The following is a 17731-nucleotide window of genomic DNA, read 5'->3' on the forward strand; positions in this document are numbered from 1 at the left end:
TTTGCTTTGGGCCACGCATTGGACTAGGCATAAAACAGTCAACAATATAGTTTGTTACCACAGGTATAGTTCTTAGTATTATTACAGACAAGAAATTTTATGCCTCTTGAATATTAAATTTCCCTTTAGCTATTTTATTTCTATGCTATTTGTAATGCAATACCTCTCCAAAAATTATTTAAACTGTCCCTGATATATGTTTCCTTCCTCTGTTAGCACAGTGAAACTTTTACACAGTATTTCAACAAAGCTTCAGGACCACTAACAGTGTCTGCAATGGTAGGTGCGAGGTTAATGCCCAAATGAGATCTTACCTCACCTATTAGCACTACACACACACACACACACACACACACACACACACACACACACACACACACACCCCTTCTCATCTTCTTACAGTGCTCAGTTACTTGGATTTCATCTTCACTCTTGATTTTCCTTCTGGCTCACCTTTCCAAACTATAAATATTGAATTACCAATCGCTGAGTCGTTAAACTTCACATCTTTTCATCCCCAGATGGTTTCAAATGTCATCTATAGTTGATAATTCCTGCATTTATATCTTCATCCTGGACTTTTCTCTTGGGTTTCACAATTTTATATACAGCCATCAACTCAGCCTTTTCATTTGGTGTCTAATAGATTTCACAGCATGTCTCAAACCCATGCTCCTCCTGGCTATAATTCTTTCCCCCTTATAGTCTTCCCAATCTCAGTAAATTGAAGCTTTATTCTTTCAGACACTAAGGCCAGACACTTGATTCATCATCAACTGCTTTCTTACACACTCTGTATCCACTCTTTCATCAACTCCTGCTAGCTAACTCTTCCAGATGTATCCAGAATTTGACCACTTATTTGATCTTTCCTGTTACTCCCCTAACCCCAAACACCAACATCACTGATTATGGAAAGTTTCGTTCTAATTCTTCCTTTCTCTGCTTTACTCCCTGTGGTCAACATAGGAGAATGAGCTCGTTCAAACATAAGCCAGAGCATGTTGCTACTCTATAAAAATCTCACTTGGGGCAGGGGATATAGCTTAGCAGCACATGTACCTGCCTCGAAAGCACAAGGACCAGAGTTTCGTTCCTAATATCAATCAATCAATCAATCAATCAATATCACTTGTGCATTAGTATCTGAGAGGAAAAACGAAAGTCTTTAAAATAGAAAGCCTCAGACTCATCTACTCCCTCCCCAACTTCAGCTCGTACTACCCTTCCTGTCCACTCAGCACCAGTCATGTGAGGCCATTTGCTGTTCCTCCAACACTTTTAGAACATTACTTCTTTGGCATATTTACACCTCCAATTTCCTATGACTAGGCCATTTTCCCTGAATTATACTCATGGGTAACTTTTCATTTCCTTAAAGACTACCTTTAAAAATATTTTATGTAGAAGTACTTCTCTATTGCTGTATAAAAGAACAGCTCCCACCTCCGCTTCCCTGTCCCTCTCATTCCCCTACTCCTCCATGGTTCTCCATGCCAACTGTAATGACATCAAGTATGATGTAGTTACGTGCTTACTCACCGCTGTCTGCCCCTCACCCATGCTGCTTGAAATCAAGCTCAGGAAGGTGGGGACAGTGTCCACCCCCAGAATAAGGGCTAGGACACGGTGGGCGCTCAAGTGCTGTTTCTTGGGTGATGCATGAGCAGAGTGATTAGCCTAGCCTGGGAGAACAAGAAAGGATTTCTTTAGGAATGTGAAACCCAAATGCTAGAAGACAAGTGGGCTTTTGCTAGAAATAGTGAAGAAAAGGGAGAGAGGAACACGCTCCCAAGGACAGCCGCATTGTGAAGAGCCTGAATTCATTCACCCAGCAAATGTTTATTGAACATCTACAATGTATCAGACTCTGTTCTAGGCAACTGAGACAGAAAAATAGAGAAGAAAGGCTGTATACATATAACTATGGGGCACACGGTTAGTTAGTGAAAACGCTACAGAAACAAACTGATTTGGGATAGAGAATGATGCATGCTGAGCCGAGGGGAGACTGACTACTCAGCTCAGACACGGGGGATAACACTTTTGAGGAGATGGCTGGAGTTTGAATGAAGTTCAGGGTAACTTATTATGTGAGGACAAAGTGTTCCAAGCTAGGGAACCAAAAATTCAAAAGGAGAAATATGTGTCTTATACATGGAAAGAACTCAAACTATCAGTCTTGCAAAATGGTGAGAAGGGAAGCTAGCAAGGAAGACGTGGACCCCATTAGACAAAACACGGCAGCCCAGCCATGTTAAGAATGTGGACAGGGGAAGGACAAGGACGATTATAATGCAAGGGATAATCAGATTAACAGCTCAGAAAAAAATCAAAGCTAAACAGAAATCTGGCTGTTTTTAGGCTTAATCTATAATAGCTTCCTCTGAAATTCAACAGTCATTTCAGAAATAAAGCTATAGTATAATATCAGTTAAAATAAAATTGGTGGGAGCTATGTATTTTGTTTTCCTGTGTGTGAGTATACGAAAAATAGTATAGAAATACTTCAGTTTTTAAAACGTTAGCATGAAATTTAATGTTAGTTTATTTTTAAAGCATCTTCCACCATTCTTTCCTCCTATTTTTGAGTAACCTTTTCGAATATACTTTTTTTTTTTCTGTGCAATGTCCTTTCGTTATAGGTTCCACGTCTTTGCAGTCTATGGTTATAGTCACTGTAAATGTATTTATAATCTCTGACTTCTTCTATAGCAAGATCTTGCCACACATGCCTTCTCTCTGATTTTCTGTCTCCAGCCGAAACACAGGACTCATCTCTGCAGTGGCTTGCTGTGTGAACTGATTCACTATAATCTCCATCTCATGTGTTTTTAATGTTTATTTGTAAGCGTATCTTTGGCAGAGGTTGTTTGTCCTGAGAGAACTAATGTAGTCAGATGCTTCTTAAGTGTGCTGTCTTTTATTTTACCCCCTCTAGTATTCACTTGCCTAGGACTCATTTTATGTAAATTTCTCAGCAATAGTTTCCTGAACAGCGTTTATGCTAAGTGACACAATTGAACCTATGGGCATAGAGAATATCTAATGTCTCCTCTGCAATTCTAGTGCCCCTCTCAGCCATGGGGTTTCTTTCTTTTTTTTATTTTTTTGGGTACCGGGAATCTAACTCAGGACCTTGGGCTTGCCAGAAATGCCTGGTGCTGCTGAGCTATATCCCTGGCCCCTATGGTGTTTATTTCTAAGTGTTAGATCACCTGTGCCTTTTTAAGAAATTTCCCTCCCTCTTCTGCTATCTTTGGGTCAGCTCACACTCCATCCCAAACTTTATTTTCCTTTTAATTTCTGGCACTTAGAGATTTATTTGCAATCTCAGGTATAGATAACTTTTTAATTGTTAAATTATATCTGGCACATCTTGATGTTTGTAATGGAAGAGGTTCCGTGTTAGTTCCGTCTGCCATACTACTGATTCGCCTAAATTAGTCTCTAAATTAGATTTTAATTTGAAATACGAGCAAGAACATAACAAGATAGTCCGCATAAGCAAATAGTTGCTCAGATGTGAAAATAAATGCCCAAAATTAAGCAGGCTGCAAAATCATGCTTTCAAAATCTGTCTTCCGAACTGAGAACACAATTTCTCTACTAGGCAAGACAAACTTCAGCCCACAAAGAATGGGCTAAAAGTTTTGCAAAACTGTAATAACAAAGACAATATAAATGCCATTGAGCAGAGATGAGGTCACTCACCTGTGACACCACATGGGAAGAGGAGATACGGCTGATATAAAACTGGGTAACTTTTAACAAATTGATAAAAGGCCAATTGAGAGCTAGCACAAGTGTTTGCCACCTCACCTCTGAAACTGGGAAGCACTCACAGAACATTTCCCCAAGCTTTCACTGGAGATTCTTGGAAATCAGAGGATCAAGCTGGATGACTAGAGGTGAGGAACCATCAGCACAGAGGGAAGGTGGAAAAGAACTACCCTCTATGCCAGGGCTGTGGTGGGAAGAGGAGGCAGCAAGCTGTCCTGGCTCCAGAATCCTGTATCAGCAGCATTAGAGGTTTCTGCCCCTACAAAGTGACAGGCGTCCTTCCAAAACAAGACCCTCTAATGTGAGGGAGATTTTAGTGCGGCAGATTGAAGAGAGGCAGCTACTGGAAAAGCTCCACTCCCGAGACTCAGGCACATAGGGTTTTCTTAAGACTGAGGCTGCGCAGTGGAACCCCTTTGTTGCCCACCACCAGACTATTAAGTAACAAGTAACGAAACAACAGCAGCCTGCCCTGAGGAAACACAGCGGGCAAAGAGTGAAAAGCCTGTGTCACAGGTGCAGGGAGAAGACAGAAATCGGAGGGGGCAGCTCCTCAAGCGGTGAAACAGGAAGCAAATAAAATACATTTTTCTTTTCTATCTTTTAACTTTTCATGAACAGAATCTGACAAGTTTTTTTTTTTCCTGTAAAGGACCATACAGTTAGTAAAAATGTAGTCTTCACAGACAAAACGGTGAGTTTAGTCACCCTATGACTGAAAGTATTAACCTGTAACGGAAGCCAGCTTTCGAGAAAGTGTATGGCTGTGTCCCAGTAATATTATTTATGCACATGGAAATGTGCATGCATTATAATTTCCATGTGTCACAAAACATTATTCTTCTCAGTTTTTAAATCACTAAAGAATCTAGAAAGCACTCTTAAGTCACAAGTTAGATTTTGACTGGGAACTTTATCCTGTGACCTCTGGTTTAAGCCAAAATTAGTAACAATAAATTATGAGTTTCCTCCTTGAGTACAATGTTAGCACACAAGATGGGAGGAAGAAACAGGAAGTATATAGTCATATATAAATAATACTGTTTTAAGGAAAATTTTGATAAGTGAAAAATATACAATCTCAAAATTTGTAGCCACCACTACAAATAATAAAACAAAGACATATAGGAAGATAAGCAAAGGCCTCCATCATTACTTGATCACTAATGTATTATTTGAAAGTAAGACAATTGATTAGAGCTCTTTTATATTTGGAAAATGTGTAATTTACAAACAGAAACATCTCACCTTGAAATATACTCAGGAGACACTTTTTAAAAAATATATTAAATGTATTTTCTTTTAAAGCTCCAAAAATAGACAGGAAGTGATCCAAAAGGAAAAGCTTTCAAAGCTTGCTAGTCCATGTAAGATGTCTGTTTCTAAGCCCAGAGAGGAATATATGAAAGTAAGCGGGAAAAGAGGCAGACTTTCATGTACGTTCATATACAGTTGTCTTGCCTATGGCTGATCTGTTCAGCTACTTAAAACAGAGGATTGTTGAGTCACACAACTATTACAACATTATCTTAGTCAACGCCAGCCATGCTGCGGTTTGAATGCCTGCTTCCCTCCAAAATTCATATTTTGAAATGAAACTTAATCAACACTTTGATGATATTAGGAGGTAGGATACCTGGGATAAGATGCAACCATGAAGATTAAAAGGCCTGATAGTGTAGGATTGATGCCCTAATAAAATAGGTCACATCTATGAACCAGGGGAAATATCCCAATGCAATACTGAATCTATCACTCCCTTGATCTTGGAATTCCCTTGGAACTCCCCCATTCTACCATTATGAAAGATAAATATTTACAGTACATAGTCATAATACTTTGTTATAGCAGCCTGAATGGACTAAGGCTGCTGTACGAAAGCACCATACACTCAGTGCCTTAAACAGCAGAGAACTGTTTATTTCTCATAGTTTTGGAAGCTGAGACTTCCAGCATCAAGGTGCCAGCACATTTTACATAGTCGTAACACTCTTCTGGTTTATGGATGGCAGCCTTCTGATTCTGTCTTTACAGGGCAGACAGAGGAAAGGAGGGAGAAAAGGAGAGAGGGAGGGACAATAAGGGACAGAGTGAAGGAAAGAAAGAAAGAGGGAGAAAGGCAGAGAGGGAGAGAGACAGCGAGCAAGAGAGACAGCAAGAGACAGAAAGAGAGAGAGGACAGAAGTACAAAGATCTGTTCTCTTCTTCCTTCCCTTGTAAGCGCAATGATCCAGTCTTGGGAGCCCATGCTTTTGACTTCATGTAAACCTCATGACCTCCCTAAAATATTGCCTCCCACTACCATCAGCTTGGGGGATTACAACTCCAATGCATGCATTTTGGAATATCAAAAATCATTAACCTATGACATACACTCATCTTAATCACTGGAATGTCCAAAGGGCAGTATTTGGAAAATGCGACATCAGTAGAAATTAACATCTGTGCAGCTACAGAATATATCATTCATCCGAAGCCACGTGTCTGTCAACCTGAATAACTAAAATAGGTCTGAGAAACTAGAGTGATGCAAAGCTGTCCTTTGAGCTATCAACATAGGTATTTCAGCATTCCTTCAGTAATGTACACTAAGCTTTACTGACTTATTTATGCTATCTTCCACTTCATTTATAGAAAATGAAAACATTTCATACAGAACATACACTGTGCTGCAGAAGGAAAGCAAATAAATTCTCCATGTGGAGGTTAAAAATTGTTTAAAAATATTTGGCTTTAAGAAGTAACCTTCAGATATCTGTAAGTTTTACTTTGGTAGAATACCTCTTGCGCAGTTATTGCTAAACAAATATATTACTTGGGCCGCCAAAATCCATACTAAAACCCCAAAGCAGGTATTTTAACAATGATGGGCAAACAGAGTGTGTTTATGCCCTTCAGGAGATTTAGAACTAATCCTGAAGAAATCGCAATTTTCTCCTTAAGTCTGAAATTTCAGGTAATGCTGTATCCTCAAATCTCTTTTCCTCTTTTTTCTTGGAGGCAAAGGGAATGGGAATTTGGGTATTATTACTGCTTTTTTTTTTTACACTATTACTTTTGCTTTTTCACTCCCTTATACGAGCCTTTCAAAATTCCAGATGTATAAAGCAGTCTTGTCTGTATTTCCAGATCACTGAAAGGTAATCTGAAGGTCATAGCTACTGTCTCTCATTTCAGGATTCCATCTTGGGAAGAAGAAACACAACGGTGCTGCTATACTCCTATATATTTTTTCACTTTCGGTATTAAGAGACTAATACTCATTATAAAAACATTCATAATCACTTACCAAAAGCCATTTTCCAGTAATCATGCTACACTTTCACAAAACATTATTTAATTTATACTAACATTGGTATGATGTACTTTCCATTTATAAGCACTGGGCAAGGTTCTTTCCTTTTTCCCACAGCAACATGCCCTCCTAGTGTGTCTCCCACCTGTCCGTTCTTTGAAACTTTCACAAGCACCTCTGCCTCCGTTGATCCTTACAAGTTCACATCCCTCAGGGCATGTTGCACACCTGGGCACTTGCTCTTGGCAGCAGAGTGATTAAGCCCAAGGTCCCAAGAATCAACCTAACTAAGCTCCAATCTCCCTTAGCCTTTTAATGCCTCAATTTCCAACTCTTCAAAAATAGTAATTATATCTACCTTATCTGGTTCACATGAGGATTAACCAAGATGAAATATAAAAAACTACAAGCACAGTGTCTTGTATGTTGTAAATGCTCAATGCGTGTGAGCTTTTGTTGTAACACTAAAAATATTTTTTGCATAGATTATCTGCTTAATATATTTCTTCTTCCCTAGACGTCTAATTGTATCCTTATCCTTTTGCTCACTACCTGACACATAGTAGGTCAGCTGATAGTTGCTTTTCTTTAAATAATTAAGTGAAAGAAAGAAGAATCAAACAAAAGCATCGCCATACAAAAATGGGTCTCATTATTTCTATAAAAGGATGGAAGAGATTATATGCAGAAAGTATAGGCAATAGTGTAAACTTCCATAGAATGTAAAGGCAGAACTGCAACTCAAATTCATACCTACATAAATGCGAAGCCTGTGAACTTTTCATCTATTGTGCTGGAGAAAATGCATGCTCCTGGGGAGAAGAGGGGATAACCCATCCTACTGAACACTTACTAAGAACACGGTGATGCTCTAGACACACACGCACAAACACACACATGCACTCACACATTTAGTTAACATTTACAGCAACTTGATGAGGTAGATACTATTGTTAATTTCCATTTTACGGAGAAAAACTAAAGTTGGAGGAGTATAATACTAGATCAAGTGTATGTACAGACAGTAACCGGTCAAGGCCCTGTGGTTAGGACGGAGCAGAAACTGATTTGAGTGGGACCCAGACATCTAGATACAGACATAATCTGCTACTTCCAACAGCCACCTGTTTGATTCTCTCAGCATCATGTGAGGCTTGTCAGTTGAACAGAGCTAAAAAAAGGGCCCTGAAACACTCTGTTGTATTTTCCCCATACAACTATGTAGTACGCTTAAGATATCTGTTTATGATTGGTTTTATTAAGAAAACCATACCATGAAACATCTACACAAAACCTAATTCTTGTTCTAAACAGTTAATGAACCATAGAGTCATTTTGTAATTCATTTTACAATTTGTCATTCATCTCTTTCCTGTACAATTTCTAGGAATAGGAAGTTTATCCATTCCCAGAAGACATCAATCCTAATTCTGAACAAGACACATGTAGGAATTGTTTTCTTGAATAAAAATCTGCCACTTTGTAACCTCTGCTCAGCTTCTTACTTTTGGGCCCTGAAACTGTTCATTACTTGAAGACAAAGTACTAATTTATTCAGCAAGTGTTGGAGCACTTATCTTTAAAGCACTGAGATCAGCAATGCGTATACAAGGATAAATATAAAAAGGTAAACTTGCTTTGTAGGGCAGCAGCTATACGAAAGAAAAATTTCTAGCTCCTGTGATAAGTGCTATTACTGAATCATTAAAAACTGTATAGAAGCATTCAGAAACAGGTGATATGGAGGGAAGAGTAGCTTGGCACATTAGCTACATATGCAGGAAACTTTTTATTTCTACCTCCAGGCAACTCTAAATGCTTTCTGCTTCTGTTGAATCTCAAAACAAGGATGGTGTCTGCCTCTTCCTGTAGCCCAAAAGGAGCAAACATTCTCTATCCCTGCCCCTGGCAGTAGTGTAGGATCACGTGACTTGCAGTGATCATTATGGAGTGGTTCTTGTGCATCAAGCCTTTTGTATTAGTCACGTTCTTGTTACTGAGACATAATATCAGATACCCATAAGTTAAAGAGGAGAGGTCTATTTTGGCTCACAAGTTTCAGAAGTTCAGTTCATGGTTGGCAGGCTCAGACTCAGAAGCAGCACGGTGCAAGGGCCTGCTGTGGATGAAAGTTGCTCAATTCTTAATGGCCACAAAGCAGAGAGAAGGGAGGAGCCGGGAGGAGCCAGAAAGAGAGACACTCTTCTAGGTGAAACTCTGCTCACCCACCTGGTCCCACTTCCTAACAGCAAGTCAGCTACAGTGCTCCTAAGACCCAATCACCGTCTATACACAGAATTTTAGAGGACATTCCAGGTCTGAACCATAACAACTTCACACACATTAATTCATTTAAATCAACAGCCCAGTGCCTTCAGTGCTATTTTTACCATTTGCCATTTTACAGATTATAAAATTGAGACTCAAAACAAATAAATTTTATGGATATTCTCGAGCTGCTCAGTAGAGAAAGCTAGGGTTCCAAGCAGACAGTAAGGCTCCAGAGTGCATGTTTCTAAAGCACAATGTGGATTTCCAAACAAGACAATACTCTAGAAATGACATGCCATACAATCAAAACTAGAATCAAGTAGGCCTGGAATGTCACTTTATAGTTTTCATTCGAGTTTTCTCCAATCATTATCTCATTTGTAAACATTTACAACAATCTTGTAAAAAAACTCTTACTACCTGACCACCATTCAATATCCTCTGTTCCTTTCCCCTTTGTTTTCTATGCTCCAACTCTTGCTTCCCATTGCTGGAACCCGCTAAGGCTATCACCTGTGCACTTGCTCATTCCTCATCTCAAAGTGCTCTTCTTCTGGATCTTTGCATGGTAGTCTCTGCTCCAGTGTCGGCTCCTCAGACAGTCCTTCCAGTATCTCACCATGGAAGACATTCTCAGTCCCATTTCCCTATGTAGTTTCATCCCCTGCACCTTCTGCTCTATGCACTTAAGTCTGTTTACTTATTTAAATGTTTTGTCTGTCCATCCTACCTGGAATATGAGCACCTAACTGGAATGTAATAATTTCCCTTGTTTGCCTTTGTATCCCCCATCCCTAAATATATCACAGGTATCACATATCAGGGATTCAAGAGTCTTAATTTTAGGTTTTTATTCCATTATTTTTGTTATCATGAATTACTCTTTCCATCAACTTTCTTAATTTGAATATGAGATTGTTATTTAAATATTATTTGGATGTAATATTACTGATTGCAGCAATATCAGTAATTGTATCACCCTAGGAAGTTCAGTTATATCTTCTAATACCTTGAGGTGATAACTAAGTAATCTAAAATTGTTAATTTTAACAGTTCTTGTTTCATATTTTATTATTTATTTTTCATCATGACATTGATTAAATCATTTTTGTATTACTCATGAACTAAAGCAAAAATACTTCACCTCTAAATTTAACATCTGCCCTTGGCATCTGATGGTTAGCTTTCATATGTTAAGGAAGTCCCTTAATGACAGTTTGTTAAAAGTTTTGTGTTTCAAAATCCATATTAATATAACCTTTCATCTCATGCCTTCATCAATGTATGCTGAGATGATATGACTTTTATCCTGTCGTCTGTTGATGGAAAGAGTTTCGTAAACTATTTCCTAAAGTTGAACTATCCTACTTTCTTGGAACTCAGTGGTTCTCAACTGACTGGAATATACAGCCTATAAAGGAAGCATCTGGACATTCATCTATGTTTTCAGTTAATAAGGTGATGGGATTAGTAGGATTTAGGTTGAAATTCAGTTCCTCAGAGTTAGGAATACTAAAGCTACATGACACATCCATTTAGCACCCCAATGAACAATTTTATCTAGTTGAGAAACACTTGTAACTGAATTTGTTAGTTTTTCATCATGTTTAAGAACATTATTCAGGGCTGGGGATTTAGCTCAGCGGCAAAGCGCCTGCCTGGCAAGAGCAAGGTCGTGAGTTCAAATAAATTTCAGTCCTGGATGATATTTTTAAAAAATAGACTTTGGGCATATTTACTTTTATTAAAGAAGTCTTCAGATTCAGCTATCCCATTACTTAGTAGAAGCTAATCATAAAATATAAACCTCTCTATTACATAGATTAGAAATAAAGCATTGTAGGAATCAATATGTGGTTTTAGAAAGTAACTATTTGTGGTTTTAAAAAATGAAGCAATGTAGATTATTTATGTGCACTGGTGTGTACATGGGTGGGGGAGAAGCACAATTCTGTAGTGCCCCCTCCCATTTAAAAATTGTGTTTGCTATTGCCTTCTGACTTTAGCTAGTTGGTGCAATTTACAAATTAAGACAGCAGGATGAAGGTAGACAATGCATACAAAGCTGAGGATGTCAGCACACAAACACCTCAGATCAGTTTTTGGCTCTGGAGAGCATCCTGCTTGCTCTTATATGCACAGAGAGGGAGGGAGGGAGTTTGGGAGGGAAAAAGAGACAGAGAAACAGAGACAGAGAAACAGAGACAGAGAAACAGAGACAGAGAAACAGTGACAGAGAGACACAGGCAGACACAAAGTGAAAGCCTAAGGTAGCAAGCATTTTTTAAATATTTTAGGTTGTTCTATTTTTTTTATTTTTTTTTATTTTTGTCCAGCTACGTTACTTTTCCCTTTCATTTATTAAGTCAGTCAATGAATATGAAGAGTGAGCCACTACCTGCAACATCATGCACTGGCCCCACATAAACAAATCCAACCTGGCCCTGGTCTGGTAGACAGTGGATCCTAGCAGACAGACAGCAAGACTTAAAGAAAGAACTCTCTTCTGTCTCCAAGAACAACAGTTCTGAGCACATAACACCCTCCCGAATACCCACTACACCATTTTATTTGGCATTACTCTCTAAATTCTCCCTCTCCCTTCCTAAATACATGGTACATGGCCCTGGTGATTCCAGAAAGATACTCCAGAAGCAAAAGCATTAATTTTGTAAATGACAGAAACACACTAAATACATCTCAGTTCTTGGGCAGCTGATACAGCCAACTAGAAGGTATCCACTTGACATTCTGCTTTTTCTGGAAGTGTTATTTCTGGATTTCTTTTACATTTTAGAACTATATATAATAATATTTTTATGCAAAATGCATTTGTTGATACTTTCTCTTAGCAACTGAGATGGAAAGGTGGATATGGCAAAATTCCAATTCCTGGAGAGTGTTTTGTGAATGTATAGTACGAAAGGAAAACTCCATATTGATTTGTTAAAAAAAAAGTTCAATAAAAGTTTATTGGAGCCTCCAGAAAATATGAGAATTCAGCAAGCGGTTAATGTTTGTGTTCTGAAACACAGCTGCCTGCTAATGTAAGAAGACTGTAGTACAGGAAAAATAATGTACCATCAGCCTCTCCTTTCCTGCCCCAATCAAAACCACCGGGGCATACATCTTCAAAACAACATTTAAAAAATTAATTTTTACTTTCCTCCTTCCTTATCTTTTTTCATTTCAAAAAATTAATGAAGAATAAGAGAAGGGGCAAGCCCCCTTGGACTGTGAGCAAAAGCAATTTTCAAGCAACTACAGATTTTATAAAAACTGGTGAATGCAGCTGATTAGAAAAGCTGTAGGCTGCCCAAGGCTTGAATTGGAAGATACATGAAGTAATATGCTCTGCATGCCTTGAAAAGTGAAAAGAAAAAGAAAAATTTTAATGTATCACAAGTTCTATAAAATCTGTGGCACCCATGGGATTCTCATTGGCATTCAATTTTTGTGCTCATGGTTTTTTTCCTATAAGGTTGAAATCTACAAAATAAAAGCTAGTGGTTTTATCTTAGAATTGTTAAAGGACATTTGATTTTTTTGAAAAAGGGAAGGCACATTAAGATTATTTTAATCAATATTTTAAATTACAATTTAAATATGCCAAGAAAGAAAGATTTCCGTTTTTATTTTTACAAGGTATCCAAACTGACTTTAACTTACATAAAAGTTAGATGATGCTAACATTAGTGTTTCATCTAATAAATGCACTTAAATACAGGTTTAAGCTACTGATCATGTCATTAGACATCAAATATTTTAGGGCTGAGGATGTAGGTCAGCACTCACAGCAGCTACCCAGCAAGCGCAAGGGCATGAGTTCCATTCTTGGTACCAAATAAATAAATAAATAAATATTTCAAATTACATAATTTAATTAACTGTTAGAAATGTTTTGAATGTTAAGTTTTTTCTCCATGAGTTTTGTTTTATTCTCTTGTAAGCCATGATTTTTTAAAAAGCCATTTGGTTTAAATTTAAAAGGAAAAGGGCTGGGGATTTAGCTCAGCGGCAAAAGCGCCTGCCTGGCAAGCGCAAGGTCGTGAGTTCGGTTCCCGGTACCGGAGAAAAACCAAAACCAAAAAAAAAAAAAAAAATTTAAAAGGAAAAGGGTAAGCAAAAGTAAAATTTTGAAGAATTCTTTTCTTTTTGACCTTGAAATGAAAAATGAAGGAGAGTTGGAATCACTAGATATAAGAAAGTGCCCAAAATGGTCAGTCTTTCACATAGTGAAGCTATCTGTGTGCTTTAAAATGAAGGTATTAGGTATCACAGACTGTATTCTGCTTTGCTGCCTTAAGTTTAGCTGAAGGTCATTCCTGGTTTTAAAGATTAAAATGTGGGTAAACCAATCACTGGTGTCAGGCAGAGTTGCTATGAACATTTTCAAGTCTAGAAGAGAAGAATTCCATGCTAATCTCCTTATCAGCATCTTCACTTTCCCACAAGGGCAAATTACATGTACTACTTTCTGGACCACTAACATAAAATGTTAGGCTGAAAATGAATAGATCTCATATTATGACCACTTGGATTCAACATGTAGATTTATGCATAGTGACATGTAAATTACAGTGCTCAGTATATCTTTGAAAATCTAATTATAATATGTGCTGTTTTAGCCTAGCAATAAAAAGAAACAGAATAAAAAGAAAAGAAATGATCTGTAGATTTCCATGGCATATATACTTAGACTGTAATTATTTCCGGGTAGTTTTAATTTTTGATCATTTTTTTGCTTATAGTTAACCAGCTGTTATCCAGGTTGTAAATGTGAACTGTTTTGGTGTAAATGCTTCTCTCCGAATGCTTTCCTAAGGATTTTGTGAATACGATACCTTAAAATTAAGTTTACATTTTGCTTTCTCAGGAAACCTTCCTTGTCCAGTGACAATGAAATAGACCTTTCCCCATTATTCTTTACCCCAGTGACATCTTTCTTCAGAGCACTCCATGCTTTGCACTCCCCTGAAGTCCTACTGATAACTCACTCACATCATCTGGCCCTGGGCTACTTCCTTGAATCCATCTCACTCCCACTCCTCTTTTTTCTGCTCAGTTTTCCACTCTAGTTTCCTTGATCTTTCCATGAATTCCTCCTCCTGAGTACCTTTCCTCAAACATCTGTAAGATTAACTCCCTGACTTCTTTTCAGAGCTCTTCTCCAAGGTCACCAATCCTTCCTGACAGGAGTCCTAAAACAGCATCTCTAAAACGGTAGCCCCTACCATTCTTCTTTTCCTAGTTTTATCTCTTGCCCCTAGTATGTACAGTCTTCTATGTTCGTGTTCATTGCGTGACTTTTACTAGTATGTAAACCCCATAAGATTTTAGCAGTTTTGCTCATTATCACTGTCACGGTGCTTACAAAGTTTGGGATATTTATTTGACAAACTAATGAATGAGTCTCTGATTATCTGTCTTCCCCACTAGTTTCTTAGGAAGCATAGAAATAGAAACATTGTTCCTAGTATTCCCATAACATCTTGTATAGCATAGATGATAAATGAATATTGAGGGATGGATGAATGAATTGTTGCTTGGGTATGGAGGATTTTTTTTTTAATCTCCTCCTTCCTGCTAGGACCTAAGTACCATAAAAATTGAAATTATATTTGCTCGACGCCTCGACATATACTTATTTCATAGGAGAGGCTGGCGTTTACTAGGCACTCAGTAAGTTAAGTGAAGTATGTCAAGAACTTGGACCGGAATGAACAGACCCAGAGGCCTCCACGGGGTTGATCTGATGTCTTCATGGCAGATGGACAACAGTTTGGGATATGCATAGAGCCATGAAAACCTTCAGCCATCTTGCTTATTTTTGGGACCCAACATGGATCTTTTTTTTTGGTCTTTTTTGTTTGTTTGTTTTTCTTCCGGTACCAGGAATTGAACTCACGACCTTGCGCTTGCCAGGCAGACACTTTGCCGCTGAGCTAAATTCCCAGCCCCCCCAACATGGATCTTGAGAAGTCCTGCTTCCCAGAGAAAACCCAAGAAGCAAGGTACGGACTTCTGAACATCTTTCAGTTTATAACTTCTTGAAGGAGGTGTAAATACTAATTTCAACCCCTAGCTTTGATTTGTTTGCTTAAAACCTTGCCCTGAAAATTCCAGATGAATAAATTCACTGTATCAAAGGGCACTGAATATGAAGAATTCAATTTTAACACAAAGCACCCACTAAGAAAACATCTCTTCTCAATTGTCTTTTATGCTTTCTAGATGTAAAATAAAGATACTAGGAAAGTAAAGCAGCTGTTCTAAAATTATGGATTGTGACTTGCCATGATGCTCTGGGAAGGCTTTGTTAAGGATCTTCTCTACCTCCTCCCCTCTCCCAACTGCTACATGCCTTGATTACAAACCACAGCTATAGGGAGCTACTGTTGCTAAGGAACTTCCTTTAGGTGAACAGGGGAAAGAAAAGTTGAGAACCACTGGCTATCTCCACCATTTGATCTTTTCCAATGCTGACATCTTGCAGCACTACGAACCACACTTCAGTTCACTACTAAATCCCCATGTTTAGTAGTACTTGGGTTCTTGCTGTCTTTAGTTTACTTACACCAACTTACAGTAGTTTCTCATCTCAAGTCGGTGATCATGGCAGGCACCGAGAATTCAAAGATGAATTCAGAAATGGTCTTCTTCCTCAAAGAGCTCCACACATTGGGAAAACAAATGCGACAAAGGGTGATAAAGAGCTCTGGTGAGACTGAAGCAGTGGGCAAACTTAGAACGCATCAAAGGGTACCACCAAAGCACCCTGGGAGAGGAGTGATCCGTAAGACCTGCCAGTAGGTGACTACACACTGAGTCCTAACTTTGATTAATTCAATTATAGACTGCTAAAGCTACACCAAGTCTGAATAATCCAAGCTCCTGATAAGGCACACAGGGAGTGTAAGGTCCAAAGAAGTTAACTGACATCTTATGTATGTACCAGAGTGGCAACCTGGACCCACAGAAGTATCCTCCAGCTACCTTAGAATTCCTCATTTGTTCAATGTAATGAAATTAATCAACAGATCATATGAAGGCATCAATCACAATAAGGTAGAAAAAGACATACATACACATTGACTTCATGTGCAGCAGCAATGCCAATAACCCCTCACCCCTAGGTTAGAGTATGTGAGGTGCCGGTGAATTCATTCAAATCCACCCACAGTCGAAACCTAACGCAGCTTGTTTCCCAAGTCGCTGCACACACCTGCACGCCCAGTTCAGATGTGAACGAGAACAAACTTTAAGAATAAATCTTGGCCTGTTGGCATAGCATCTCCTCTTAGAAACTAAGGCACGCCAGAAAATATACTTAGTAGTATTACTATTAGTACCAGTAGCAGGGTATACTATTGTTCAGGTATGCAGTCTTGGAATTGTAGCTTGCCTAACACAGTTTTCACTTGGGATGTTTAATGACTGTGACTTAGTAACAGGAAAATATAAGGGCACATCACATTAAAACAGGAATACTTGGGACATCCACAGTTTCTAATAGCTTGCCATCTGCCTGGTTCTTCCCGGCAATGGATTTGTCCTGCTTAATGCAGATGATGATGCAGGGGGGGGGGGGTGAACACGGATTTCTGAGCTCTGACTACTGTTATTAACCCTCTAGGCTGTAAGTCAAGAGTTCCCAACAGAAAATCAATTGTTTTTAATTTTTCAACTCTTACTCCAACTAGGGTTGCTACAGGCAGGCACATCTGGAGCCAGCAGATTGAGTGAAAGTCATGCAAGCTCTCTCCCTATTAGAAACCTTCCATTCCTTTCCACTGTACTCAAGGCAGGATGCTCTTTTGCCTTGCCCAGCGCAATCCGCTCCAAAGAAACATTTTAGAGGGACAAGGTCTCAATCATTTTCCTCTCTGAGCACATCATTTCCAAATGGCCGCCCGGGTCCCAAGTCCGGCCGTGCGGACGGGCGCTAGCGGGTGCCCTTTCTCTGCAGAGCCGCGGGACCCGAGCGCCTCTGAACTGGGCGTCGGGAACTGCAACGCTCAGGGAAAGGTGCACCCCGCACGGGTCGCACCTGGGAGGCCCTGAGCGCCGCGGAGCACCCACGCCCGGGACCAGGGAGACCCCAGGGAGGCAGCCAACTGTGTCCCCATTCAAGTCGCAGGGCAGGACGCAGAGGGCCGGGGCCGAAGTTACACTGCAGCCCAACCTGCGCTTTGTGCCCGCGCCCTCCGCAGCCGGGCGGCACCTAGCCGCAGCGGGGGACACGGAGAGTTGCCACCACCGCCGCTACCGGCGGAGGAGCAGGGCGACCCCGCGGAGAGCAGCACAGCCGGGCAGAGAAAGGCTCGGCGTCCGCGCTGCGGCGCTTCCGACCCGGGCGCGGCTGCCCAGCGCCGCCCCCCG

General features: G+C 39.5%; 1 protein-coding gene across 2 annotated transcripts in view; it reads right to left on the reverse strand.

Moving 5' to 3' along the window:
* Positions 1-17731, reverse strand: part of Lin7a (lin-7 homolog A (C. elegans)) — a 145715-nt gene that overhangs the window by 127304 nt on the left and 680 nt on the right. The gene's annotated exons all lie outside the window — the stretch shown is intronic.

This window comes from Chinchilla lanigera, unplaced genomic scaffold (genome assembly GCF_000276665.1).
Source record: "Chinchilla lanigera isolate Chin_1 unplaced genomic scaffold, ChiLan1.0 scaffold00004, whole genome shotgun sequence".
NCBI lineage: Eukaryota > Metazoa > Chordata > Mammalia > Rodentia > Chinchillidae > Chinchilla > Chinchilla lanigera.